The 27,573-nt window shown below is 42.4% G+C and overlaps 9 non-coding genes across 9 annotated transcripts; all 9 read left to right on the top strand.

Annotated features, from left to right (window-relative positions):
- The first annotated feature begins 1,645 nt into the window (after positions 1-1,645).
- trnas-gcu (transfer RNA serine (anticodon GCU)) lies at positions 1,646-1,727 on the top strand. The gene has a single exon. It is a non-coding gene; the product is annotated as a tRNA-Ser (tRNA).
- A 15,509-nt stretch (positions 1,728-17,236) lies between these two features.
- Positions 17,237-17,318, top strand: trnas-gcu (transfer RNA serine (anticodon GCU)). Its single transcript has one exon. It is a non-coding gene; the product is annotated as a tRNA-Ser (tRNA).
- Positions 17,319-18,909: 1,591 nt separating this feature from the next.
- Positions 18,910-18,991, top strand: trnas-gcu (transfer RNA serine (anticodon GCU)). The gene has a single exon. It is a non-coding gene; the product is annotated as a tRNA-Ser (tRNA).
- Positions 18,992-21,140: 2,149 nt separating this feature from the next.
- trnas-gcu (transfer RNA serine (anticodon GCU)) lies at positions 21,141-21,223 on the top strand. The gene has a single exon. It is a non-coding gene; the product is annotated as a tRNA-Ser (tRNA).
- Positions 21,224-22,258: 1,035 nt separating this feature from the next.
- On the top strand, positions 22,259-22,340 carry trnas-gcu (transfer RNA serine (anticodon GCU)). The gene has a single exon. It is a non-coding gene; the product is annotated as a tRNA-Ser (tRNA).
- A 1,592-nt stretch (positions 22,341-23,932) lies between these two features.
- Positions 23,933-24,015, top strand: trnas-gcu (transfer RNA serine (anticodon GCU)). The gene has a single exon. It is a non-coding gene; the product is annotated as a tRNA-Ser (tRNA).
- Positions 24,016-24,495: 480 nt separating this feature from the next.
- On the top strand, positions 24,496-24,577 carry trnas-gcu (transfer RNA serine (anticodon GCU)). Its single transcript has one exon. It is a non-coding gene; the product is annotated as a tRNA-Ser (tRNA).
- Positions 24,578-25,612: 1,035 nt separating this feature from the next.
- On the top strand, positions 25,613-25,694 carry trnas-gcu (transfer RNA serine (anticodon GCU)). Its single transcript has one exon. It is a non-coding gene; the product is annotated as a tRNA-Ser (tRNA).
- Positions 25,695-26,174: 480 nt separating this feature from the next.
- trnas-gcu (transfer RNA serine (anticodon GCU)) lies at positions 26,175-26,256 on the top strand. The gene has a single exon. It is a non-coding gene; the product is annotated as a tRNA-Ser (tRNA).
- Positions 26,257-27,573: the final 1,317 nt, after the last annotated feature.

Genomic DNA, 27,573 nt, shown 5'->3' with positions numbered 1-27,573 from the left:
GCGATGGACTGCTAATCCATTGTACTCTGCATGCATGGGTTAGAATCTCATTGTGTAACAATTAAAATTCTGTGCTTTATTTTGGCACTGGAAGATTTTGACTTTCACAAACACTGGTAAAATTGCTGACTGCCACAGCGAGAGCACAGGACTTGGTATCTGAGTGGTGAAGGCGATGAACTGCATGTGTGGATTATAACACCAACCTCTTCACAAAACATTTGTGATTTCCTCTCTTACATGGCCCCACATGAATATAGAATCCCTGCGCAATCCTAGAGCGACTAATAAGATTCAGGTATTGAAGAATAGCTTCACCAAGGGCAACCTCAATGGTGGGATTTGAACCGACACCTCAACACACTTAATCAAGCACTTGAGACCACTCGGCCTGACAAAACATTTGTTAAATGTCTCGATGGGATCGACACATGGCCCTGCCATTGCTCTGCCTAATTTTCATTGATTTCAATCAAGGGTTTACATACAGCAACTACAGTTTTTTAAGGTCATTTGCCACATTCAAATTACAGGATGAGGTGGCCGAGTGTTTTAGGCGATGGACTGCTAATCCATTGTACTCTGCATGCATGGGTTAGAATCTCATTGTGTAACAATTAAAATTCTGTGCTTTATTTTGGCACTGGAAGATTTTGACTTTCACAAACACTGGTAAAATTGCTGACTGCCACAGCGAGAGCACAGGACTTGGTATCTGAGTGGTGAAGGCGATGAACTGCATGTGTGGATTATAACACCAACCTCTTCACAAAACATTTGTGATTTCCTCTCTTACATGGCCCCACATGAATATAGAATCCCTGCGCAATCCTAGAGCGACTAATAAGATTCAGGTATTGAAGAATAGCTTCACCAAGGGCAACCTCAATGGTGGGATTTGAACCGACACCTCAACACACTTAATCAAGCACTTGAGACCACTCGGCCTGACAAAACATTTGTTAAATGTCTCGATGGGATCGACACATGGCCCTGCCATTGCTCTGCCTAATTTTCATTGATTTCAATCAAGGGTTTACATACAGCAACTACAGTTTTTTAAGGTCATTTGCCACATTCAAATTACAGGATGAGGTGGCCGAGTGTTTTAGGCGATGGACTGCTAATCCATTGTACTCTGCATGCATGGGTTAGAATCTCATTGTGTAACAATTAAAATTCTCTGCTTTATTTTGGCACTGGAAGATTTTGACTTTCACAAACACTGGTAAAATTGCTGACTGCCACAGCGAGAGCACAGGACTTGGTATCTGAGTGGTGAAGGCGATGAACTGCATGTGTGGATTATAACACCAACCTCTTCACAAAACATTTGTGATTTCCTCTCTTACATGGCCCCACATGAATATAGAATCCCTGCGCAATCCTAGAGCGACTAATAAGATTCAGGTATTGAAGAATAGCTTCACCAAGGGCAACCTCAATGGTGGGATTTGAACCGACACCTCAACACACTTAATCAAGCACTTGAGAACACTCGGCCTGACAAAACATTTGTTAAATGTCTCGATGGGATCGACACATGGCCCTGCCATTGCTCTGCCTAACTTTCATTGATTTCAATCTGGGGTTAACATACAGCAACAACAGTTTTTTAAGGTCATTTGCCACATTCAAATTACAGGATGAGGTGGCCGAGTGGTTAAGGCGATGGACTGCTAATCCATTGTGCTCTGCATGCATGGGTTCGAATCCCATCCTCATCGTGTAACAATTAAAATTCTGTGCTTTATTTTGGCACTGGAAGATTTTGACTTTCACAAACACTGGTAAAATTGCTGACTGCCACAGCGAGAGCACAGGACTTGGTATCTGAGTGGTGAAGGCGATGAACTGCATGTGTGGATTATAACACCAACCTCTTCACAAAAATGTGTGATTTCCTCTCTTACATGGCCCCACATGAATATAGAATCCCTGCGCAATCCTAGAGCGACTAATAAGATTCAGGTATTGAAGAATAGCTTCACCAAGGGCAACCTCAATGGTGGGATTTGAACCGACACCTCAACACACTTAATCAAGCACTTGAGACCACTCGGCCTGACAAAACATTTGTTAAATGTCTCGATGGGATCGACACATGGCCCTGCCATTGCTCTGCCTAATTTTCATTGATTTCAATCAAGGGTTTACATACAGCAACTACAGTTTTTTAAGGTCATTTGCCACATTCAAATTACAGGATGAGGTGGCCGAGTGTTTTAGGCGATGGACTGCTAATCCATTGTACTCTGCATGCATGGGTTAGAATCTCATTGTGTAACAATTAAAATTCTGTGCTTTATTTTGGCACTGGAAGATTTTGACTTTCACAAACACTGGTAAAATTGCTGACTGCCACAGCGAGAGCACAGGACTTGGTATCTGAGTGGTGAAGGCGATGAACTGCATGTGTGGATTATAACACCAACCTCTTCACAAAAATTTGTGATTTCCTCTCTTACATGGCCCCACATGAATATAGAATCCCTGCGCAATCCTAGAGCGACTAATAAGATTCAGGTATTGAAGAATAGCTTCACCAAGGGCAACCTCAATGGGTGGGATTTGAACCGACACCTCAACACACTTAATCAAGCACTTGAGACCACTCGGCCTGACAAAACATTTGTTAAATGTCTCGATGGGATCGACACATGGCCCTGCCATTGCTCTGCCTAATTTTCATTGATTTCAATCAAGGGTTTACATACAGCAACTACAGTTTTTTAAGGTCATTTGCCACATTCAAATTACAGGATGAGGTGGCCGAGTGTTTTAGGCGATGGACTGCTAATCCATTGTACTCTGCATGCATGGGTTAGAATCTCATTGTGTAACAATTAAAATTCTCTGCTTTATTTTGGCACTGGAAGATTTTGACTTTCACAAACACTGGTAAAATTGCTGACTGCCACAGCGAGAGCACAGGACTTGGTATCTGAGTGGTGAAGGCGATGAACTGCATGTGTGGATTATAACACCAACCTCTTCACAAAACATTTGTGATTTCCTCTCTTACATGGCCCCACATGAATATAGAATCCCTGCGCAATCCTAGAGCGACTAATAAGATTCAGGTATTGAAGAATAGCTTCACCAAGGGCAACCTCAATGGTGGGATTTGAACCGACACCTCAACACACTTAATCAAGCACTTGAGACCACTCGGCCTGACAAAACATTTGTTAAATGTCTCGATGGGATCGACACATGGCCCTGCCATTGCTCTGCCTAATTTTCATTGATTTCAATCAAGGGTTTACATACAGCAACTACAGTTTTTTAAGGTCATTTGCCACATTCAAATTACAGGATGAGGTGGCCGAGTGTTTTAGGCGATGGACTGCTAATCCATTGTACTCTGCATGCATGGGTTAGAATCTCATTGTGTAACAATTAAAATTCTGTGCTTTATTTTGGCACTGGAAGATTTTGACTTTCACAAACACTGGTAAAATTGCTGACTGCCACAGCGAGAGCACAGGACTTGGTATCTGAGTGGTGAAGGCGATGAACTGCATGTGTGGATTATAACACCAACCTCTTCACAAAACATTTGTGATTTCCTCTCTTACATGGCCCCACATGAATATAGAATCCCTGCGCAATCCTAGAGCGACTAATAAGATTCAGGTATTGAAGAATAGCTTCACCAAGGGCAACCTCAATGGTGGGATTTGAACCGACACCTCAACACACTTAATCAAGCACTTGAGACCACTCGGCCTGACAAAACATTTGTTAAATGTCTCGATGGGATCGACACATGGCCCTGCCATTGCTCTGCCTAATTTTCATTGATTTCAATCAAGGGTTTACATACAGCAACTACAGTTTTTTAAGGTCATTTGCCACATTCAAATTACAGGATGAGGTGGCCGAGTGGTTTTAGGCGATGGACTGCTAATCCATTGTACTCTGCATGCATGGGTTAGAATCTCATTGTGTAACAATTAAAATTCTGTGCTTTATTTTGGCACTGGAAGATTTTGACTTTCACAAACACTGGTAAAATTGCTGACTGCCACAGCGAGAGCACAGGACTTGGTATCTGAGTGGTGAAGGCGATGAACTGCATGTGTGGATTATAACACCAACCTCTTCACAAAAATTTTGTGATTTCCTCTCTTACATGGCCCCACATGAATATAGAATCCCTGCGCAATCCTAGAGCGACTAATAAGATTCAGGTATTGAAGAATAGCTTCACCAAGGGCAACCTCAATGGTGGGATTTGAACCGACACCTCAACACACTTAATCAAGCACTTGAGACCACTCGGCCTGACAAAACATTTGTTAAATGTCTCGATGGGATCGACACATGGCCCTGCCATTGCTCTGCCTAATTTTCATTGATTTCAATCAAGGGTTTACATACAGCAACTACAGTTTTTTAAGGTCATTTGCCACATTCAAATTACAGGATGAGGTGGCCGAGTGTTTTAGGCGATGGACTGCTAATCCATTGTACTCTGCATGCATGGGTTAGAATCTCATTGTGTAACAATTAAAATTCTGTGCTTTATTTTGGCACTGGAAGATTTTGACTTTCACAAACACTGGTAAAATTGCTGACTGCCACAGCGAGAGCACAGGACTTGGTATCTGAGTGGAAAGGCGATGAACTGCATGTGTGGATTATAACACCAACCTCTTCACAAAAATTTGTGATTTCCTCTCTTACATGGCCCCACATGAATATAGAATCCCTGCGCAATCCTAGAGCGACAAATAAGATTCAGTTATTGAAGAATAGCTTCACCAAGGGTAACCTCAATGGTGGGATTTGAACCGACACCTCAACACACTTAATCAAGCACTTGAGACCACTCGGCCTGACAAAACATTTGTTAAATGTCTCGATGGGATCGACACATGGCCCTGCCATTGCTCTGCCTAATTTTCATTGATTTCAATCAAGGGTTTACATACAGCAACTACAGTTTTTTAAGGTCATTTGCCACATTCAAATTACAGGATGAGGTGGCCGAGTGTTTTAGGCGATGGACTGCTAATCCATTGTACTCTGCATGCATGGGTTAGAATCTCATTGTGTAACAATTAAAATTCTCTGCTTTATTTTGGCACTGGAAGATTTTGACTTTCACAAACACTGGTAAAATTGCTGACTGCCACAGCGAGAGCACAGGACTTGGTATCTGAGTGGTGAAGGCGATGAACTGCATGTGTGGATTATAACACCAACCTCTTCACAAAACATTTGTGATTTCCTCTCTTACATGGCCCCACATGAATATAGAATCCCTGCGCAATCCTAGAGCGACTAATAAGATTCAGGTATTGAAGAATAGCTTCACCAAGGGCAACCTCAATGGTGGGATTTGAACCGACACCTCAACACACTTAATCAAGCACTTGAGACCACTCGGCCTGACAAAACATTTGTTAAATGTCTCGATGGGATCGACACATGGCCCTGCCATTGCTCTGCCTAATTTTCATTGATTTCAATCAAGGGTTTACATACAGCAACTACAGTTTTTTAAGGTCATTTGCCACATTCAAATTACAGGATGAGGTGGCCGAGTGTTTTAGGCGATGGACTGCTAATCCATTGTACTCTGCATGCATGGGTTAGAATCTCATTGTGTAACAATTAAAATTCTCTGCTTTATTTTGGCACTGGAAGATTTTGACTTTCACAAACACTGGTAAAATTGCTGACTGCCACAGCGAGAGCACAGGACTTGGTATCTGAGTGGTGAAGGCGATGAACTGCATGTGTGGATTATAACACCAACCTCTTCACAAAACATTTGTGATTTCCTCTCTTACATGGCCCCACATGAATATAGAATCCCTGCGCAATCCTAGAGCGACTAATAAGATTCAGGTATTGAAGAATAGCTTCACCAAGGGCAACCTCAATGGTGGGATTTGAACCGACACCTCAACACACTTAATCAAGCACTTGAGAACACTCGGCCTGACAAAACATTTGTTAAATGTCTCGATGGGATCGACACATGGCCCTGCCATTGCTCTGCCTAATTTTCATTGATTTCAATCAAGGGTTAACATACAGCAACAACAGTTTTTTAAGGTCATTTGCCACATTCAAATTACAGGATGAGGTGGCCGAGTGGTTTAGCGATGATGGACTGCTAATCCATTGTACTCTGCATGCATGGGTTAGAATCCCATCCTCATCGTGTAACAATTAAAATTCTGTGCTTTATTTTGGCACTGGAAGATTTTGACTTTCACAAACACTGGTAAAATTGCTGACTGCCACAGCGAGAGCACAGGACTTGGTATCTGAGTGGTGAAGGCGATGAACTGCATGTGTGGATTATAACACCAACCTCTTCACAAAACATTTGTGATTTCCTCTCTTACATGGCCCCACATGAATATAGAATCCCTGCGCAATCCTAGAGCGACTAATAAGATTCAGGTATTGAAGAATAGCTTCACCAAGGGCAACCTCAATGGTGGGATTTGAACCGACACCTCAACACACTTAATCAAGCACTTGAGAACACTCGGCCTGACAAAACATTTGTTAAATGTCTCGATGGGATCGACACATGGCCCTGCCATTGCTCTGCCTAATTTTCATTGATTTCAATCTGGGGTTTACATACAGCAACTACAGCTTTTTAAGGTCATTTGCCTCATGCATATAACAGGATGAGGTGGCCGAGTGTTTTAGGCGATGGACTGCTAATCCATTGTACTCTGCATGCATGGGTTAGAATCTCATTGTGTAACAATTAAAATTCTGTGCTTTATTTTGGCACTGGAAGATTTTGACTTTCACAAACACTGGTAAAATTGCTGACTGCCACAGCGAGAGCACAGGACTTGGTATCTGAGTGGTGAAGGCGATGAACTGCATGTGTGGATTATAACACCAACCTCTTCACAAAAATGTGTGATTTCCTCTCTTACATGGCCCCACATGAATATAGAATCCCTGCGCAATCCTAGAGCGACTAATAAGATTCAGGTATTGAAGAATAGCTTCACCAAGGGTAACCTCAATGGTGGGATTTGAACCTACACCTCAACACACTTAATCAAGCACTTGAGACCACTCGGCCTGACAAAACATTTGTTAAATGTCTCGATGGGATCGACACATGGCCCTGCCATTGCTCTGCCTAATTTTCATTGATTTCAATCAAGGGTTTACATACAGCAACTACAGTTTTTTAAGGTCATTTGCCACATTCAAATTACAGGATGAGGTGGCCGAGTGTTTTAGGCGATGGACTGCTAATCCATTGTACTCTGCATGCATGGGTTAGAATCTCATTGTGTAACAATTAAAATTCTCTGCTTTATTTTGGCACTGGAAGATTTTGACTTTCACAAACACTGGTAAAATTGCTGACTGCCACAGCGAGAGCACAGGACTTGGTATCTGAGTGGTGAAGGCGATGAACTGCATGTGTGGATTATAACACCAACCTCTTCACAAAACATTTGTGATTTCCTCTCTTACATGGCCCCACATGAATATAGAATCCCTGCGCAATCCTAGAGCGACTAATAAGATTCAGGTATTGAAGAATAGCTTCACCAAGGGCAACCTCAATGGTGGGATTTGAACCGACACCTCAACACACTTAATCAAGCACTTGAGACCACTCGGCCTGACAAAACATTTGTTAAATGTCTCGATGGGATCGACACATGGCCCTGCCATTGCTCTGCCTAATTTTCATTGATTTCAATCAAGGGTTTACATACAGCAACTACAGTTTTTTAAGGTCATTTGCCACATTCAAATTACAGGATGAGGTGGCCGAGTGGTTTAGGCGATGGACTGCTAATCCATTGTACTCTGCATGCATGGGTTAGAATCTCATTCATCGTGTAACAATTAAAATTCTGTGCTTTATTTTGGCACTGGAAGATTTTGACTTTCACAAACACTGGTAAAATTGCTGACTGCCACAGCGAGAGCACAGGACTTGGTATCTGAGTGGTGAAGGCGATGAACTGCATGTGTGGATTATAACACCAACCTCTTCACAAAAATGTGTGATTTCCTCTCTTACATGGCCCCACATGAATATAGAATCCCTGCGCAATCCTAGAGCGACTAATAAGATTCAGTTATTGAAGAATAGCTTCACCAAGGGTAACCTCAATGGTGGGATTTGAACCGACACCTCAACACACTTAATCAAGCACTTGAGACCACTCGGCCTGACAAAACATTTGTTAAATGTCTCGATGGGATCGACACATGGCCCTGCCATTGCTCTGCCTAATTTTCATTGATTTCAATCAAGGGTTTACATACAGCAACTACAGTTTTTTAAGGTCATTTGCCACATTCAAATTACAGGATGAGGTGGCCGAGTGTTTTAGGCGATGGACTGCTAATCCATTGTACTCTGCATGCATGGGTTAGAATCTCATTGTGTAACAATTAAAATTCTCTGCTTTATTTTGGCACTGGAAGATTTTGACTTTCACAAACACTGGTAAAATTGCTGACTGCCACAGCGAGAGCACAGGACTTGGTATCTGAGTGGTGAAGGCGATGAACTGCATGTGTGGATTATAACACCAACCTCTTCACAAAACATTTGTGATTTCCTCTCTTACATGGCCCCACATGAATATAGAATCCCTGCGCAATCCTAGAGCGACTAATAAGATTCAGGTATTGAAGAATAGCTTCACCAAGGGCAACCTCAATGGTGGGATTTGAACCGACACCTCAACACACTTAATCAAGCACTTGAGACCACTCGGCCTGACAAAACATTTGTTAAATGTCTCGATGGGATCGACACATGGCCCTGCCATTGCTCTGCCTAATTTTCATTGATTTCAATCAAGGGTTTACATACAGCAACTACAGTTTTTTAAGGTCATTTGCCACATTCAAATTACAGGATGAGGTGGCCGAGTGTTTTAGGCGATGGACTGCTAATCCATTGTACTCTGCATGCATGGGTTAGAATCTCATTGTGTAACAATTAAAATTCTGTGCTTTATTTTGGCACTGGAAGATTTTGACTTTCACAAACACTGGTAAAATTGCTGACTGCCACAGCGAGAGCACAGGACTTGGTATCTGAGTGGTGAAGGCGATGAACTGCATGTGTGGATTATAACACCAACCTCTTCACAAAACATTTGTGATTTCCTCTCTTACATGGCCCCACATGAATATAGAATCCCTGCGCAATCCTAGAGCGACTAATAAGATTCAGGTATTGAAGAATAGCTTCACCAAGGGCAACCTCAATGGTGGGATTTGAACCGACACCTCAACACACTTAATCAAGCACTTGAGACCACTCGGCCTGACAAAACATTTGTTAAATGTCTCGATGGGATCGACACATGGCCCTGCCATTGCTCTGCCTAATTTTCATTGATTTCAATCAAGGGTTTACATACAGCAACTACAGTTTTTTAAGGTCATTTGCCACATTCAAATTACAGGATGAGGTGGCCGAGTGTTTTAGGCGATGGACTGCTAATCCATTGTACTCTGCATGCATGGGTTAGAATCTCATTGTGTAACAATTAAAATTCTCTGCTTTATTTTGGCACTGGAAGATTTTGACTTTCACAAACACTGGTAAAATTGCTGACTGCCACAGCGAGAGCACAGGACTTGGTATCTGAGTGGTGAAGGCGATGAACTGCATGTGTGGATTATAACACCAACCTCTTCACAAAACATTTGTGATTTCCTCTCTTACATGGCCCCACATGAATATAGAATCCCTGCGCAATCCTAGAGCGACTAATAAGATTCAGGTATTGAAGAATAGCTTCACCAAGGGCAACCTCAATGGTGGGATTTGAACCGACACCTCAACACACTTAATCAAGCACTTGAGACCACTCGGCCTGACAAAACATTTGTTAAATGTCTCGATGGGATCGACACATGGCCCTGCCATTGCTCTGCCTAATTTTCATTGATTTCAATCAAGGGTTTACATACAGCAACTACAGTTTTTTAAGGTCATTTGCCACATTCAAATTACAGGATGAGGTGGCCGAGTGTTTTAGGCGATGGACTGCTAATCCATTGTACTCTGCATGCATGGGTTAGAATCTCATTGTGTAACAATTAAAATTCTCTGCTTTATTTTGGCACTGGAAGATTTTGACTTTCACAAACACTGGTAAAATTGCTGACTGCCACAGCGAGAGCACAGGACTTGGTATCTGAGTGGTGAAGGCGATGAACTGCATGTGTGGATTATAACACCAACCTCTTCACAAAACATTTGTGATTTCCTCTCTTACATGGCCCCACATGAATATAGAATCCCTGCGCAATCCTAGAGCGACTAATAAGATTCAGGTATTGAAGAATAGCTTCACCAAGGGCAACCTCAATGGTGGGATTTGAACCGACACCTCAACACACTTAATCAAGCACTTGAGAACACTCGGCCTGACAAAACATTTGTTAAATGTCTCGATGGGATCGACACATGGCCCTGCCATTGCTCTGCCTAATTTTCATTGATTTCAATCAAGGGTTTACATACAGCAACTACAGTTTTTTAAGGTCATTTGCCACATTCAAATTACAGGATGAGGTGGCCGAGTGTTTTAGGCGATGGACTGCTAATCCATTGTGCTCTGCATGCATGGGTTAGAATCTCATTGTGTAACAATTAAAATTCTGTGCTTTATTTTGGCACTGGAAGATTTTGACTTTCACAAACACTGGTAAAATTGCTGACTGCCACAGCGAGAGCACAGGACTTGGTATCTGAGTGGTGAAGGCGATGAACTGCATGTGTGGATTATAACACCAACCTCTTCACAAAAATGTGTGATTTCCTCTCTTACATGGCCCCACATGAATATAGAATCCCTGCGCAATCCTAGAGCGACTAATAAGATTCAGGTATTGAAGAATAGCTTCACCAAGGGTAACCGCAATGGAGGGATTTGAACCGACACCTCAACACACTTAATCAAGCACTTGAGACCACTCGGCCTGACAAAACATTTGTTAAATGTCTCGATGGGATCGACACATGGCCCTGCCATTGCTCTGCCTAATTTTCATTGATTTCAATCAAGGGTTTACATACAGCAACTACAGTTTTTTAAGGTCATTTGCCACATTCAAATTACAGGATGAGGTGGCCGAGTGTTTTAGGCGATGGACTGCTAATCCATTGTACTCTGCATGCATGGGTTAGAATCTCATTGTGTAACAATTAAAATTCTCTGCTTTATTTTGGCACTGGAAGATTTTGACTTTCACAAACACTGGTAAAATTGCTGACTGCCACAGCGAGAGCACAGGACTTGGTATCTGAGTGGTGAAGGCGATGAACTGCATGTGTGGATTATAACACCAACCTCTTCACAAAACATTTGTGATTTCCTCTCTTACATGGCCCCACATGAATATAGAATCCCTGCGCAATCCTAGAGCGACTAATAAGATTCAGGTATTGAAGAATAGCTTCACCAAGGGCAACCTCAATGGTGGGATTTGAACCGACACCTCAACACACTTAATCAAGCACTTGAGACCACTCGGCCTGACAAAACATTTGTTAAATGTCTCGATGGGATCGACACATGGCCCTGCCATTGCTCTGCCTAATTTTCATTGATTTCAATCAAGGGTTTACATACAGCAACTACAGTTTTTTAAGGTCATTTGCCACATTCAAATTACAGGATGAGGTGGCCGAGTGTTTTAGGCGATGGACTGCTAATCCATTGTACTCTGCATGCATGGGTTAGAATCTCATTGTGTAACAATTAAAATTCTGTGCTTTATTTTGGCACTGGAAGATTTTGACTTTCACAAACACTGGTAAAATTGCTGACTGCCACAGCGAGAGCACAGGACTTGGTATCTGAGTGGTGAAGGCGATGAACTGCATGTGTGGATTATAACACCAACCTCTTCACAAAAATTTGTGATTTCCTCTCTTACATGGCCCCACATGAATATAGAATCCCTGCGCAATCCTAGAGCGACTAATAAGATTCAGGTATTGAAGAATAGCTTCACCAAGGGCAACCTCAATGGTGGGATTTGAACCGACACCTCAACACACTTAATCAAGCACTTGAGACCACTCGGCCTGACAAAACATTTGTTAAATGTCTCGATGGGATCGACACATGGCCCTGCCATTGCTCTGCCTAATTTTCATTGATTTCAATCAAGGGTTTACATACAGCAACTACAGTTTTTTAAGGTCATTTGCCACATTCAAATTACAGGATGAGGTGGCCGAGTGTTTTAGGCGATGGACTGCTAATCCATTGTACTCTGCATGCATGGGTTAGAATCTCATTGTGTAACAATTAAAATTCTCTGCTTTATTTTGGCACTGGAAGATTTTGACTTTCACAAACACTGGTAAAATTGCTGACTGCCACAGCGAGAGCACAGGACTTGGTATCTGAGTGGTGAAGGCGATGAACTGCATGTGTGGATTATAACACCAACCTCTTCACAAAACATTTGTGATTTCCTCTCTTACATGGCCCCACATGAATATAGAATCCCTGCGCAATCCTAGAGCGACTAATAAGATTCAGGTATTGAAGAATAGCTTCACCAAGGGCAACCTCAATGGTGGGATTTGAACCGACACCTCAACACACTTAATCAAGCACTTGAGACCACTCGGCCTGACAAAACATTTGTTAAATGTCTCGATGGGATCGACACATGGCCCTGCCATTGCTCTGCCTAATTTTCATTGATTTCAATCAAGGGTTTACATACAGCAACTACAGTTTTTTAAGGTCATTTGCCACATTCAAATTACAGGATGAGGTGGCCGAGTGTTTTAGGCGATGGACTGCTAATCCATTGTACTCTGCATGCATGGGTTAGAATCTCATTGTGTAACAATTAAAATTCTGTGCTTTATTTTGGCACTGGAAGATTTTGACTTTCACAAACACTGGTAAAATTGCTGACTGCCACAGCGAGAGCACAGGACTTGGTATCTGAGTGGTGAAGGCGATGAACTGCATGTGTGGATTATAACACCAACCTCTTCACAAAAATTTGTGATTTCCTCTCTTACATGGCCCCACATGAATATAGAATCCCTGCGCAATCCTAGAGCGACTAATAAGATTCAGGTATTGAAGAATAGCTTCACCAAGGGCAACCTCAATGGTGGGATTTGAACCGACACCTCAACACACTTAATCAAGCACTTGAGACCACTCGGCCTGACAAAACATTTGTTAAATGTCTCGATGGGATCGACACATGGCCCTGCCATTGCTCTGCCTAATTTTCATTGATTTCAATCAAGGGTTTACATACAGCAACTACAGTTTTTTAAGGTCATTTGCCACATTCAAATTACAGGATGAGGTGGCCGAGTGTTTTAGGCGATGGACTGCTAATCCATTGTACTCTGCATGCATGGGTTAGAATCTCATTGTGTAACAATTAAAATTCTCTGCTTTATTTTGGCACTGGAAGATTTTGACTTTCACAAACACTGGTAAAATTGCTGACTGCCACAGCGAGAGCACAGGACTTGGTATCTGAGTGGTGAAGGCGATGAACTGCATGTGTGGATTATAACACCAACCTCTTCACAAAACATTTGTGATTTCCTCTCTTACATGGCCCCACATGAATATAGAATCCCTGCGCAATCCTAGAGCGACTAATAAGATTCAGGTATTGAAGAATAGCTTCACCAAGGGCAACCTCAATGGTGGGATTTGAACCGACACCTCAACACACTTAATCAAGCACTTGAGACCACTCGGCCTGACAAAACATTTGTTAAATGTCTCGATGGGATCGACACATGGCCCTGCCATTGCTCTGCCTAATTTTCATTGATTTCAATCAAGGGTTTACATACAGCAACTACAGTTTTTTAAGGTCATTTGCCACATTCAAATTACAGGATGAGGTGGCCGAGTGTTTTAGGCGATGGACTGCTAATCCATTGTACTCTGCATGCATGGGTTAGAATCTCATTGTGTAACAATTAAAATTCTCTGCTTTATTTTGGCACTGGAAGATTTTGACTTTCACAAACACTGGTAAAATTGCTGACTGCCACAGCGAGAGCACAGGACTTGGTATCTGAGTGGTGAAGGCGATGAACTGCATGTGTGGATTATAACACCAACCTCTTCACAAAACATTTGTGATTTCCTCTCTTACATGGCCCCACATGAATATAGAATCCCTGCGCAATCCTAGAGCGACTAATAAGATTCAGGTATTGAAGAATAGCTTCACCAAGGGCAACCTCAATGGTGGGATTTGAACCGACACCTCAACACACTTAATCAAGCACTTGAGACCACTCGGCCTGACAAAACATTTGTTAAATGTCTCGATGGGATCGACACATGGCCCTGCCATTGCTCTGCCTAATTTTCATTGATTTCAATCAAGGGTTTACATACAGCAACAACAGTTTTTTAAGGTCATTTGCCACATTCAAATTACAGGATGAGGTGGCCGAGTGTTTTAGGCGATGGACTGCTAATCCATTGTACTCTGCATGCATGGGTTAGAATCCATCCTCATCGTAACAATAACAATTAAAATTCTGTGCTTTATTTTGGCACTGGAAGATTTTGACTTTCACAAACACTGGTAAATTGCTGACTGCCACAGCGAGAGCACAGGACTTGGTATCTGAGTGGTGAAGGCGATGAACTGCATGTGTGGATTATAACACCAACCTCTTCACAAAAATTTGTGATTTCCTCTCTTACATGGCCCCACATGAATATAGAATCCCTGCGCAATCCTAGAGCGACTAATAAGATTCAGGTATTGAAGAATAGCTTCACCAAGGGCAACCTCAATGGTGGGATTTGAACCGACACCTCAACACACTTAATCAAGCACTTGAGACCACTCGGCCTGACAAAACATTTGTTAAATGTCTCGATGGGATCGACACATGGCCCTGCCATTGCTCTGCCTAATTTTCATTGATTTCAATCAAGGGTTTACATACAGCAACTACAGTTTTTTAAGGTCATTTGCCACATTCAAATTACAGGATGAGGTGGCCGAGTGTTTTAGGCGATGGACTGCTAATCCATTGTACTCTGCATGCATGGGTTAGAATCTCATTGTGTAACAATTAAAATTCTGTGCTTTATTTTGGCACTGGAAGATTTTGACTTTCACAAACACTGGTAAAATTGCTGACTGCCACAGCGAGAGCACAGGACTTGGTATCTGAGTGGTGAAGGCGATGAACTGCATGTGTGGATTATAACACCAACCTCTTCACAAAAATGTGTGATTTCCTCTCTTACATGGCCCCACATGAATATAGAATCCCTGCGCAATCCTAGAGCGACTAATAAGATTCAGGTATTGAAGAATAGCTTCACCAAGGGTAACCGCAATGGAGGGATTTGAACCGACACCTCAACACACTTAATCAAGCACTTGAGACCACTCGGCCTGACAAAACATTTGTTAAATGTCTCGATGGGATCGACACATGGCCCTGCCATTGCTCTGCCTAATTTTCATTGATTTCAATCAAGGGTTTACATACAGCAACTACAGTTTTTTAAGGTCATTTGCCACATTCAAATTACAGGATGAGGTGGCCGAGTGTTTTAGGCGATGGACTGCTAATCCATTGTACTCTGCATGCATGGGTTAGAATCTCATTGTGTAACAATTAAAATTCTCTGCTTTATTTTGGCACTGGAAGATTTTGACTTTCACAAACACTGGTAAAATTGCTGACTGCCACAGCGAGAGCACAGGACTTGGTATCTGAGTGGTGAAGGCGATGAACTGCATGTGTGGATTATAACACCAACCTCTTCACAAAACATTTGTGATTTCCTCTCTTACATGGCCCCACATGAATATAGAATCCCTGCGCAATCCTAGAGCGACTAATAAGATTCAGGTATTGAAGAATAGCTTCACCAAGGGCAACCTCAATGGTGGGATTTGAACCGACACCTCAACACACTTAATCAAGCACTTGAGAACACTCGGCCTGACAAAACATTTGTTAAATGTCTCGATGGGATCGACACATGGCCCTGCCATTGCTCTGCCTAATTTTCATTGATTTCAATCTGGGGTTAACATACAGCAACAACAGTTTTTTTTTAAGGTCATTTGCCACATGCATATAACAGGATGAGGTGGCCGAGTGGTTAAGGCGATGGACTGCTAATCCATTGTGCTCTGCATGCATGGGTTAGATCCCATCTCATCGTGTGTAACAATTAAAATTCTGTGCTTTATTTTGGCACTGGAAGATTTTGACTTTCACAAACACTGGTAAAATTGCTGACTGCCACAGCGAGAGCACAGGACTTGGTATCTGAGTGGTGAAGGCGATGAACTGCATGTGTGGATTATAACACCAACCTCTTCACAAAAATGTGTGATTTCCTCTCTTACATGGCCCCACATGAATATAGAATCCCTGCGCAATCCTAGAGCGACTAATAAGATTCAGGTATTGAAGAATAGCTTCACCAAGGGTAACCGCAATGGAGGGATTTGAACCGACACCTCAACACACTTAATCAAGCACTTGAGACCACTCGGCCTGACAAAACATTTGTTAAATGTCTCGATGGGATCGACACATGGCCCTGCCATTGCTCTGCCTAATTTTCATTGATTTCAATCAAGGGTTTACATACAGCAACTACAGTTTTTTAAGGTCATTTGCCACATTCAAATTACAGGATGAGGTGGCCGAGTGTTTTAGGCGATGGACTGCTAATCCATTGTACTCTGCATGCATGGGTTAGAATCTCATTGTGTAACAATTAAAATTCTCTGCTTTATTTTGGCACTGGAAGATTTTGACTTTCACAAACACTGGTAAAATTGCTGACTGCCACAGCGAGAGCACAGGACTTGGTATCTGAGTGGTGAAGGCGATGAACTGCATGTGTGGATTATAACACCAACCTCTTCACAAAACATTTGTGATTTCCTCTCTTACATGGCCCCACATGAATATAGAATCCCTGCGCAATCCTAGAGCGACTAATAAGATTCAGGTATTGAAGAATAGCTTCACCAAGGGCAACCTCAATGGTGGGATTTGAACCGACACCTCAACACACTTAATCAAGCACTTGAGAACACTGGGCCTGACAAAACATTTGTTAAATGTCTCGATGGGATCGACACATGGCCCTGCCATTGCTCTGCCTAATTTTCATTGATTTCAATCTGGGGTTAACATACAGCAACAACAGTTTTTTAAGGTCATTTGCCATGCATATAACAGGATGAGGTGGCCGAGTGGTTAAGGCGATGGACTGCTAATCCATTGTGCTCTGCATGCATGGGTTAGAATCCCATCCTCATTGTGTAACAATTAAAATTCTGTGCTTTATTTTGGCACTGGAAGATTTTGACTTTCACAAACACTGGTAAAATTGCTGACTGCCACAGCGAGAGCACAGGACTTGGTATCTGAGTGGTGAAGGCGATGAACTGCATGTGTGGATTATAACACCAACCTCTTCACAAAAATGTGTGATTTCCTCTCTTACATGGCCCCACATGAATATAGAATCCCTGCGCAATCCTAGAGCGACTAATAAGATTCAGGTATTGAAGAATAGCTTCACCAAGGGTAACCGCAATGGAGGGATTTGAACCGACACCTCAACACACTTAATCAAGCACTTGAGACCACTCGGCCTGACAAAACATTTGTTAAATGTCTCGATGGGATCGACACATGGCCCTGCCATTGCTCTGCCTAATTTTCATTGATTTCAATCAAGGGTTTACATACAGCAACTACAGTTTTTTAAGGTCATTTGCCACATTCAAATTACAGGATGAGGTGGCCGAGTGTTTTAGGCGATGGACTGCTAATCCATTGTACTCTGCATGCATGGGTTAGAATCTCATTGTGTAACAATTAAAATTCTCTGCTTTATTTTGGCACTGGAAGATTTTGACTTTCACAAACACTGGTAAAATTGCTGACTGCCACAGCGAGAGCACAGGACTTGGTATCTGAGTGGTGAAGGCGATGAACTGCATGTGTGGATTATAACACCAACCTCTTCACAAAACATTTGTGATTTCCTCTCTTACATGGCCCCACATGAATATAGAATCCCTGCGCAATCCTAGAGCGACTAATAAGATTCAGTTATTGAAGAATAGCTTCACCAAGGGTAACCTCAATGGTGGTATTTGAACCTACACCTCAACACACTTAATCAAGCACTTGAGACCACTCGGCCTGACAAAACATTTGTTAAATGTCTCGATGGGATCGACACATGGCCCTGCCATTGCTCTGCCTAATTTTCATTGATTTCAATCAAGGGTTTACATACAGCAACTACAGTTTTTTAAGGTCATTTGCCACATTCAAATTACAGGATGAGGTGGCCGAGTGTTTTAGGCGATGGACTGCTAATCCATTGTACTCTGCATGCATGGGTTAGAATCTCATTGTGTAACAATTAAAATTCTCTGCTTTATTTTGGCACTGGAAGATTTTGACTTTCACAAACACTGGTAAAATTGCTGACTGCCACAGCGAGAGCACAGGACTTGGTATCTGAGTGGTGAAGGCGATGAACTGCATGTGTGGATTATAACACCAACCTCTTCACAAAACATTTGTGATTTCCTCTCTTACATGGCCCCACATGAATATAGAATCCCTGCGCAATCCTAGAGCGACTAATAAGATTCAGGTATTGAAGAATAGCTTCACCAAGGGCAACCTCAATGGTGGGATTTGAACCGACACCTCAACACACTTAATCAAGCACTTGAGAACACTCGGCCTGACAAAACATTTGTTAAATGTCTCGATGGGATCGACACATGGCCCTGCCATTGCTCTGCCTAATTTTCATTGATTTCAATCTGGGGTTAACATACAGCAACAACAGTTTTTTAAGGTCATTTGCCACATTCATATAACAGGATGAGGTGGCCGAGTGGTTTAGGCGATGGACTGCTAATCCATTGTGCTCTGCATGCATGGGTTAGAATCCCATCCTCATCGTGTAACAATTAAAATTCTGTGCTTTATTTTGGCACTGGAAGATTTTGACTTTCACAAACACTGGTAAAATTGCTGACTGCCACAGCGAGAGCACAGGACTTGGTATCTGAGTGGTGAAGGCGATGAACTGCATGTGTGGATTATAACACCAACCTCTTCACAAAAATGTGTGATTTCCTCTCTTACATGGCCCCACATGAATATAGAATCCCTGCGCAATCCTAGAGCGACTAATAAGATTCAGGTATTGAAGAATAGCTTCACCAAGGGTAACCGCAATGGAGGGATTTGAACCGACACCTCAACACACTTAATCAAGCACTTGAGACCACTCGGCCTGACAAAACATTTGTTAAATGTCTCGATGGGATCGACACATGGCCCTGCCATTGCTCTGCCTAATTTTCATTGATTTCAATCAAGGGTTTACATACAGCAACTACAGTTTTTTAAGGTCATTTGCCACATTCAAATTACAGGATGAGGTGGCCGAGTGTTTTAGGCGATGGACTGCTAATCCATTGTACTCTGCATGCATGGGTTAGAATCTCATTGTGTAACAATTAAAATTCTCTGCTTTATTTTGGCACTGGAAGATTTTGACTTTCACAAACACTGGTAAAATTGCTGACTGCCACAGCGAGAGCACAGGACTTGGTATCTGAGTGGTGAAGGCGATGAACTGCATGTGTGGATTATAACACCAACCTCTTCACAAAACATTTGTGATTTCCTCTCTTACATGGCCCCACATGAATATAGAATCCCTGCGCAATCCTAGAGCGACTAATAAGATTCAGGTATTGAAGAATAGCTTCACCAAGGGCAACCTCAATGGTGGGATTTGAACCGACACCTCAACACACTTAATCAAGCACTTGAGACCACTCGGCCTGACAAAACATTTGTTAAATGTCTCGATGGGATCGACACATGGCCCTGCCATTGCTCTGCCTAATTTTCATTGATTTCAATCAAGGGTTTACATACAGCAACTACAGTTTTTTAAGGTCATTTGCCACATTCAAATTACAGGATGAGGTGGCCGAGTGTTTTAGGCGATGGACTGCTAATCCATTGTACTCTGCATGCATGGGTTAGAATCTCATTGTGTAACAATTAAAATTCTCTGCTTTATTTTGGCACTGGAAGATTTTGACTTTCACAAACACTGGTAAAATTGCTGACTGCCACAGCGAGAGCACAGGACTTGGTATCTGAGTGGTGAAGGCGATGAACTGCATGTGTGGATTATAACACCAACCTCTTCACAAAACATTTGTGATTTCCTCTCTTACATGGCCCCACATGAATATAGAATCCCTGCGCAATCCTAGAGCGACTAATAAGATTCAGGTATTGAAGAATAGCTTCACCAAGGGCAACCTCAATGGTGGGATTTGAACCGACACCTCAACACACTTAATCAAGCACTTGAGAACACTCGGCCTGACAAAACATTTGTTAAATGTCTCGATGGGATCGACACATGGCCCTGCCATTGCTCTGCCTAATTTTCATTGATTTCAATCTGGGGTTACATACAGCAACAACAGTTTTTTAAGGTCATTTGCCACATTCATATAACAGGATGAGGTGGCCGAGTGGTTTAGGCGATGGACTGCTAATCCATTGTGCTCTGCATGCATGGGTTAGATCCCATCTCATTGTGTAACAATTAAAATTCTGTGCTTTATTTTGGCACTGGAAGATTTTGACTTTCACAAACACTGGTAAAATTGCTGACTGCCACAGCGAGAGCACAGGACTTGGTATCTGAGTGGTGAAGGCGATGAACTGCATGTGTGGATTATAACACCAACCTCTTCACAAAAATGTGTGATTTCCTCTCTTACATGGCCCCACATGAATATAGAATCCCTGCGCAATCCTAGAGCGACTAATAAGATTCAGGTATTGAAGAATAGCTTCACCAAGGGCAACCTCAATGGTGGGATTTGAACCGACACCTCAACACACTTAATCAAGCACTTGAGAACACTCGGCCTGACAAAACATTTGTTAAATGTCTCGATGGGATCGACACATGGCCCTGCCATTGCTCTGCCTAATTTTCATTGATTTCAATCTGGGGTTAACATACAGCAACAACAGTTTTTTAAGGTCATTTGCCTCATGCATATAACAGGATGAGGTGGCCGAGTGGTTTTAGGCGATGGACTGCTAATCCATTGTGCTCTGCATGCATGGGTTAGAATCCCATCCTCATCGTGTAACAATTAAAATTCTGTGCTTTATTTTGGCACTGGAAGATTTTGACTTTCACAAACACTGGTAAAATTGCTGACTGCCACAGCGAGAGCACAGGACTTGGTATCTGAGTGGTGAAGGCGATGAACTGCATGTGTGGATTATAACACCAACCTCTTCACAAAAATGTGTGATTTCCTCTCTTACATGGCCCCACATGAATATAGAATCCCTGCGCAATCCTAGAGCGACTAATAAGATTCAGTTATTGAAGAATAGCTTCACCAAGGGTAACCTCAATGGTGGTATTTGAACCTACACCTCAACACACTTAATCAAGCACTTGAGACCACTCGGCCTGACAAAACATTTGTTAAATGTCTCGATGGGATCGACACATGGCCCTGCCATTGCTCTGCCTAATTTTCATTGATTTCAATCAAGGGTTTACATACAGCAACTACAGTTTTTTAAGGTCATTTGCCACATTCAAATTACAGGATGAGGTGGCCGAGTGTTTTAGGCGATGGACTGCTAATCCATTGTACTCTGCATGCATGGGTTAGAATCTCATTGTGTAACAATTAAAATTCTCTGCTTTATTTTGGCACTGGAAGATTTTGACTTTCACAAACACTGGTAAAATTGCTGACTGCCACAGCGAGAGCACAGGACTTGGTATCTGAGTGGTGAAGGCGATGAACTGCATGTGTGGATTATAACACCAACCTCTTCACAAAACATTTGTGATTTCCTCTCTTACATGGCCCCACATGAATATAGAATCCCTGCGCAATCCTAGAGCGACTAATAAGATTCAGGTATTGAAGAATAGCTTCACCAAGGGCAACCTCAATGGTGGGATTTGAACCGACACCTCAACACACTTAATCAAGCACTTGAGAACACTCGGCCTGACAAAACATTTGTTAAATGTCTCGATGGGATCGACACATGGCCCTGCCATTGCTCTGCCTAACTTTCATTGATTTCAATCTGGGGTTAACATACAGCAACAACAGTTTTTTAAGGTCATTTGCCTCATGCATATAACAGGATGAGGTGGCCGAGTGGTTAAGGCGATGGACTGCTAATCCATTGTGCTCTGCATGCATGGGTTTGAATCCCATCCTCATCGTGTAACAATTAAAATTCTGTGCTTTATTTTGGCACTGGAAGATTTTGACTTTCACAAACACTGGTAAAATTGCTGACTGCCACAGCGAGAGCACAGGACTTGGTATCTGAGTGGTGAAGGCGATGAACTGCATGTGTGGATTATAACACCAACCTCTTCACAAAACATTTGTGATTTCCTCTCTTACATGGCCCCACATGAATATAGAATCCCTGCGCAATCCTAGAGCGACTAATAAGATTCAGGTATTGAAGAATAGCTTCACCAAGGGCAACCTCAATGGTGGGATTTGAACCGACACCTCAACACACTTAATCAAGCACTTGAGAACACTCGGCCTGACAAAACATTTGTTAAATGTCTCGATGGGATCGACACATGGCCCTGCCATTGCTCTGCCTAATTTTCATTGATTTCAATCAAGGGTTTACATACAGCAACTACAGTTTTTTAAGGTCATTTGCCACATTCAAATTACAGGATGAGGTGGCCGAGTGTTTTAGGCGATGGACTGCTAATCCATTGTACTCTGCATGCATGGGTTAGAATCTCATTGTGTAACAATTAAAATTCTCTGCTTTATTTTGGCACTGGAAGATTTTGACTTTCACAAACACTGGTAAAATTGCTGACTGCCACAGCGAGAGCACAGGACTTGGTATCTGAGTGGTGAAGGCGATGAACTGCATGTGTGGATTATAACACCAACCTCTTCACAAAACATTTGTGATTTCCTCTCTTACATGGCCCCACATGAATATAGAATCCCTGCGCAATCCTAGAGCGACTAATAAGATTCAGGTATTGAAGAATAGCTTCACCAAGGGCAACCTCAATGGTGGGATTTGAACCGACACCTCAACACACTTAATCAAGCACTTGAGACCACTCGGCCTGACAAAACATTTGTTAAATGTCTCGATGGGATCGACACATGGCCCTGCCATTGCTCTGCCTAATTTTCATTGATTTCAATCAAGGGTTTACATACAGCAACTACAGTTTTTTAAGGTCATTTGCCACATTCAAATTACAGGATGAGGTGGCCGAGTGTTTTAGGCGATGGACTGCTAATCCATTGTACTCTGCATGCATGGGTTAGAATCTCATTGTGTAACAATTAAAATTCTGTGCTTTATTTTGGCACTGGAAGATTTTGACTTTCACAAACACTGGTAAAATTGCTGACTGCCACAGCGAGAGCACAGGACTTGGTATCTGAGTGGTGAAGGCGATGAACTGCATGTGTGGATTATAACACCAACCTCTTCACAAAACATTTGTGATTTCCTCTCTTACATGGCCCCACATGAATATAGAATCCCTGCGCAATCCTAGAGCGACTAATAAGATTCAGGTATTGAAGAATAGCTTCACCAAGGGCAACCTCAATGGTGGGATTTGAACCGACACCTCAACACACTTAATCAAGCACTTGAGAACACTCGGCCTGACAAAACATTTGTTAAATGTCTCGATGGGATCGACACATGGCCCTGCCATTGCTCTGCCTAATTTTCATTGATTTCAATCTGGGGTTAACATACAGCAACAACAGTTTTTTAAGGTCATTTGCCACATTCATATAACAGGATGAGGTGGCCGAGTGGTTTAAGGCGATGGACTGCTAATCCATTGTGCTCTGCATGCATGGGTTCGAATCCCATCCTCATCGTGTAACAATTAAAATTCTGTGCTTTATTTTGGCACTGGAAGATTTTGACTTTCACAAACACTGGTAAAATTGCTGACTGCCACAGCGAGAGCACAGGACTTGGTATCTGAGTGGTGAAGGCGATGAACTGCATGTGTGGATTATAACACCAACCTCTTCACAAAACATTTGTGATTTCCTCTCTTACATGGCCCCACATGAATATAGAATCCCTGCGCAATCCTAGAGCGACTAATAAGATTCAGGTATTGAAGAATAGCTTCACCAAGGGCAACCTCAATGGTGGGATTTGAACCGACACCTCAACACACTTAATCAAGCACTTGAGACCACTCGGCCTGACAAAACATTTGTTAAATGTCTCGATGGGATCGACACATGGCCCTGCCATTGCTCTGCCTAACTTTCATTGATTTCAATCTGGGGTTAACATACAGCAACAACAGTTTTTTAAGGTCATTTGCCACATGCATATAACAGGATGAGGTGGCCGAGTGGTTAAGGCGATGGACTGCTAATCCATTGTGCTCTGCATGCATGGGTTCGAATCCCATCCTCATCGTGTAACAATTAAAATTCTGTGCTTTATTTTGGCACTGGAAGATTTTGACTTTCACAAACACTGGTAAAATTGCTGACTGCCACAGCGAGAGCACAGGACTTGGTATCTGAGTGGTGAAGGCGATGAACTGCATGTGTGGATTATAACACCAACCTCTTCACAAAAATGTGTGATTTCCTCTCTTACATGGCCCCACATGAATATAGAATCCCTGCGCAATCCTAGAGCGACTAATAAGATTCAGTTATTGAAGAATAGCTTCACCAAGGGTAACCGCAATGGTGGGATTTGAACCTACACCTCAACACACTTAATCAAGCACTTGAGACCACTCGGCCTGACAAAACATTTGTTAAATGTCTCGATGGGATCGACACATGGCCCTGCCATTGCTCTGCCTAATTTTCATTGATTTCAATCAAGGGTTTACATACAGCAACTACAGTTTTTTAAGGTCATTTGCCACATTCAAATTACAGGATGAGGTGGCCGAGTGTTTTAGGCGATGGACTGCTAATCCATTGTACTCTGCATGCATGGGTTAGAATCTCATTGTGTAACAATTAAAATTCTCTGCTTTATTTTGGCACTGGAAGATTTTGACTTTCACAAACACTGGTAAAATTGCTGACTGCCACAGCGAGAGCACAGGACTTGGTATCTGAGTGGTGAAGGCGATGAACTGCATGTGTGGATTATAACACCAACCTCTTCACAAAACATTTGTGATTTCCTCTCTTACATGGCCCCACATGAATATAGAATCCCTGCGCAATCCTAGAGCGACTAATAAGATTCAGGTATTGAAGAATAGCTTCACCAAGGGCAACCTCAATGGTGGGATTTGAACCGACACCTCAACACACTTAATCAAGCACTTGAGAACACTCGGCCTGACAAAACATTTGTTAAATGTCTCGATGGGATCGACACATGGCCCTGCCATTGCTCTGCCTAACTTTCATTGATTTCAATCTGGGGTTAACATACAGCAACAACAGTTTTTTAAGGTCATTTGCCTCATGCATATAACAGGATGAGGTGGCCGAGTGGTTAAGGCGATGGACTGCTAATCCATTGTGCTCTGCATGCATGGGTTCGAATCCCATCCTCATTGTGTAACAATTAAAATTCTGTGCTTTATTTTGGCACTGGAAGATTTTGACTTTCACAAACACTGGTAAAATTGCTGACTGCCACAGCGAGAGCACAGGACTTGGTATCTGAGTGGTGAAGGCGATGAACTGCATGTGTGGATTATAACACCAACCTCTTCACAAAACATTTGTGATTTCCTCTCTTACATGGCCCCACATGAATATAGAATCCCTGCGCAATCCTAGAGCGACTAATAAGATTCAGGTATTGAAGAATAGCTTCACCAAGGGCAACCTCAATGGTGGGATTTGAACCGACACCTCAACACACTTAATCAAGCACTTGAGAACACTCGGCCTGACAAAACATTTGTTAAATGTCTCGATGGGATCGACACATGGCCCTGCCATTGCTCTGCCTAATTTTCATTGATTTCAATCTGGGGTTAACATACAGCAACAACAGTTTTTTAAGGTCATTTGCCACATGCATATAACAGGATGAGGTGGCCGAGTGGTTAAGGCGATGGACTGCTAATCCATTGTGCTCTGCATGCATGGGTTAGAATCCCATCCTCATCGTGTAACAATTAAAATTCTGTGCTTTATTTTGGCACTGGAAGATTTTGACTTTCACAAACACTGGTAAAATTGCTGACTGCCACAGCGAGAGCACAGGACTTGGTATCTGAGTGGTGAAGGCGATGAACTGCATGTGTGGATTATAACACCAACCTCTTCACAAAAATGTGTGATTTCCTCTCTTACATGGCCCCACATGAATATAGAATCCCTGCGCAATCCTAGAGCGACAAATAAGATTCAGTTATTGAAGAATAGCTTCACCAAGGGTAACCTCAATGGTGGGATTTGAACCTACACCTCAACACACTTAATCAAGCACTTGAGACCACTCGGCCTGACAAAACATTTGTTAAATGTCTCGATGGGATCGACACATGGCCCTGCCATTGCTCTGCCTAATTTTCATTGATTTCAATCAAGGGTTTACATACAGCAACTACAGTTTTTTAAGGTCATTTGCCACATTCAAATTACAGGATGAGGTGGCCGAGTGGTTTAGGCGATGGACTGCTAATCCATTGTACTCTGCATGCATGGGTTAGAATCTCATTGTGTAACAATTAAAATTCTGTGCTTTATTTTGGCACTGGAAGATTTTGACTTTCACAAACACTGGTAAAATTGCTGACTGCCACAGCGAGAGCACAGGACTTGGTATCTGAGTGGTGAAGGCGATGAACTGCATGTGTGGATTATAACACCAACCTCTTCACAAAAATGTGTGATTTCCTCTCTTACATGGCCCCACATGAATATAGAATCCCTGCGCAATCCTAGAGCGACTAATAAGATTCAGGTATTGAAGAATAGCTTCACCAAGGGCAACCTCAATGGTGGGATTTGAACCGACACCTCAACACACTTAATCAAGCACTTGAGACCACTCGGCCTGACAAAACATTTGTTAAATGTCTCGATGGGATCGACACATGGCCCTGCCATTGCTCTGCCTAATTTTCATTGATTTCAATCAAGGGTTTACATACAGCAACTACAGTTTTTTAAGGTCATTTGCCACATTCAAATTACAGGATGAGGTGGCCGAGTGTTTTAGGCGATGGACTGCTAATCCATTGTACTCTGCATGCATGGGTTAGAATCTCATTGTGTAACAATTAAAATTCTGTGCTTTATTTTGGCACTGGAAGATTTTGACTTTCACAAACACTGGTAAAATTGCTGACTGCCACAGCGAGAGCACAGGACTTGGTATCTGAGTGGTGAAGGCGATGAACTGCATGTGTGGATTATAACACCAACCTCTTCACAAAATTTGTGATTTCCTCTCTTACATGGCCCCACATGAATATAGAA

Source organism: Oncorhynchus masou, unplaced genomic scaffold (genome assembly GCF_036934945.1).
Source record: "Oncorhynchus masou masou isolate Uvic2021 unplaced genomic scaffold, UVic_Omas_1.1 unplaced_scaffold_2638, whole genome shotgun sequence".
Classification (NCBI taxonomy): domain Eukaryota; kingdom Metazoa; phylum Chordata; class Actinopteri; order Salmoniformes; family Salmonidae; genus Oncorhynchus; species Oncorhynchus masou.
This window is presented reverse-complemented; position numbering and strand designations above follow the sequence as displayed.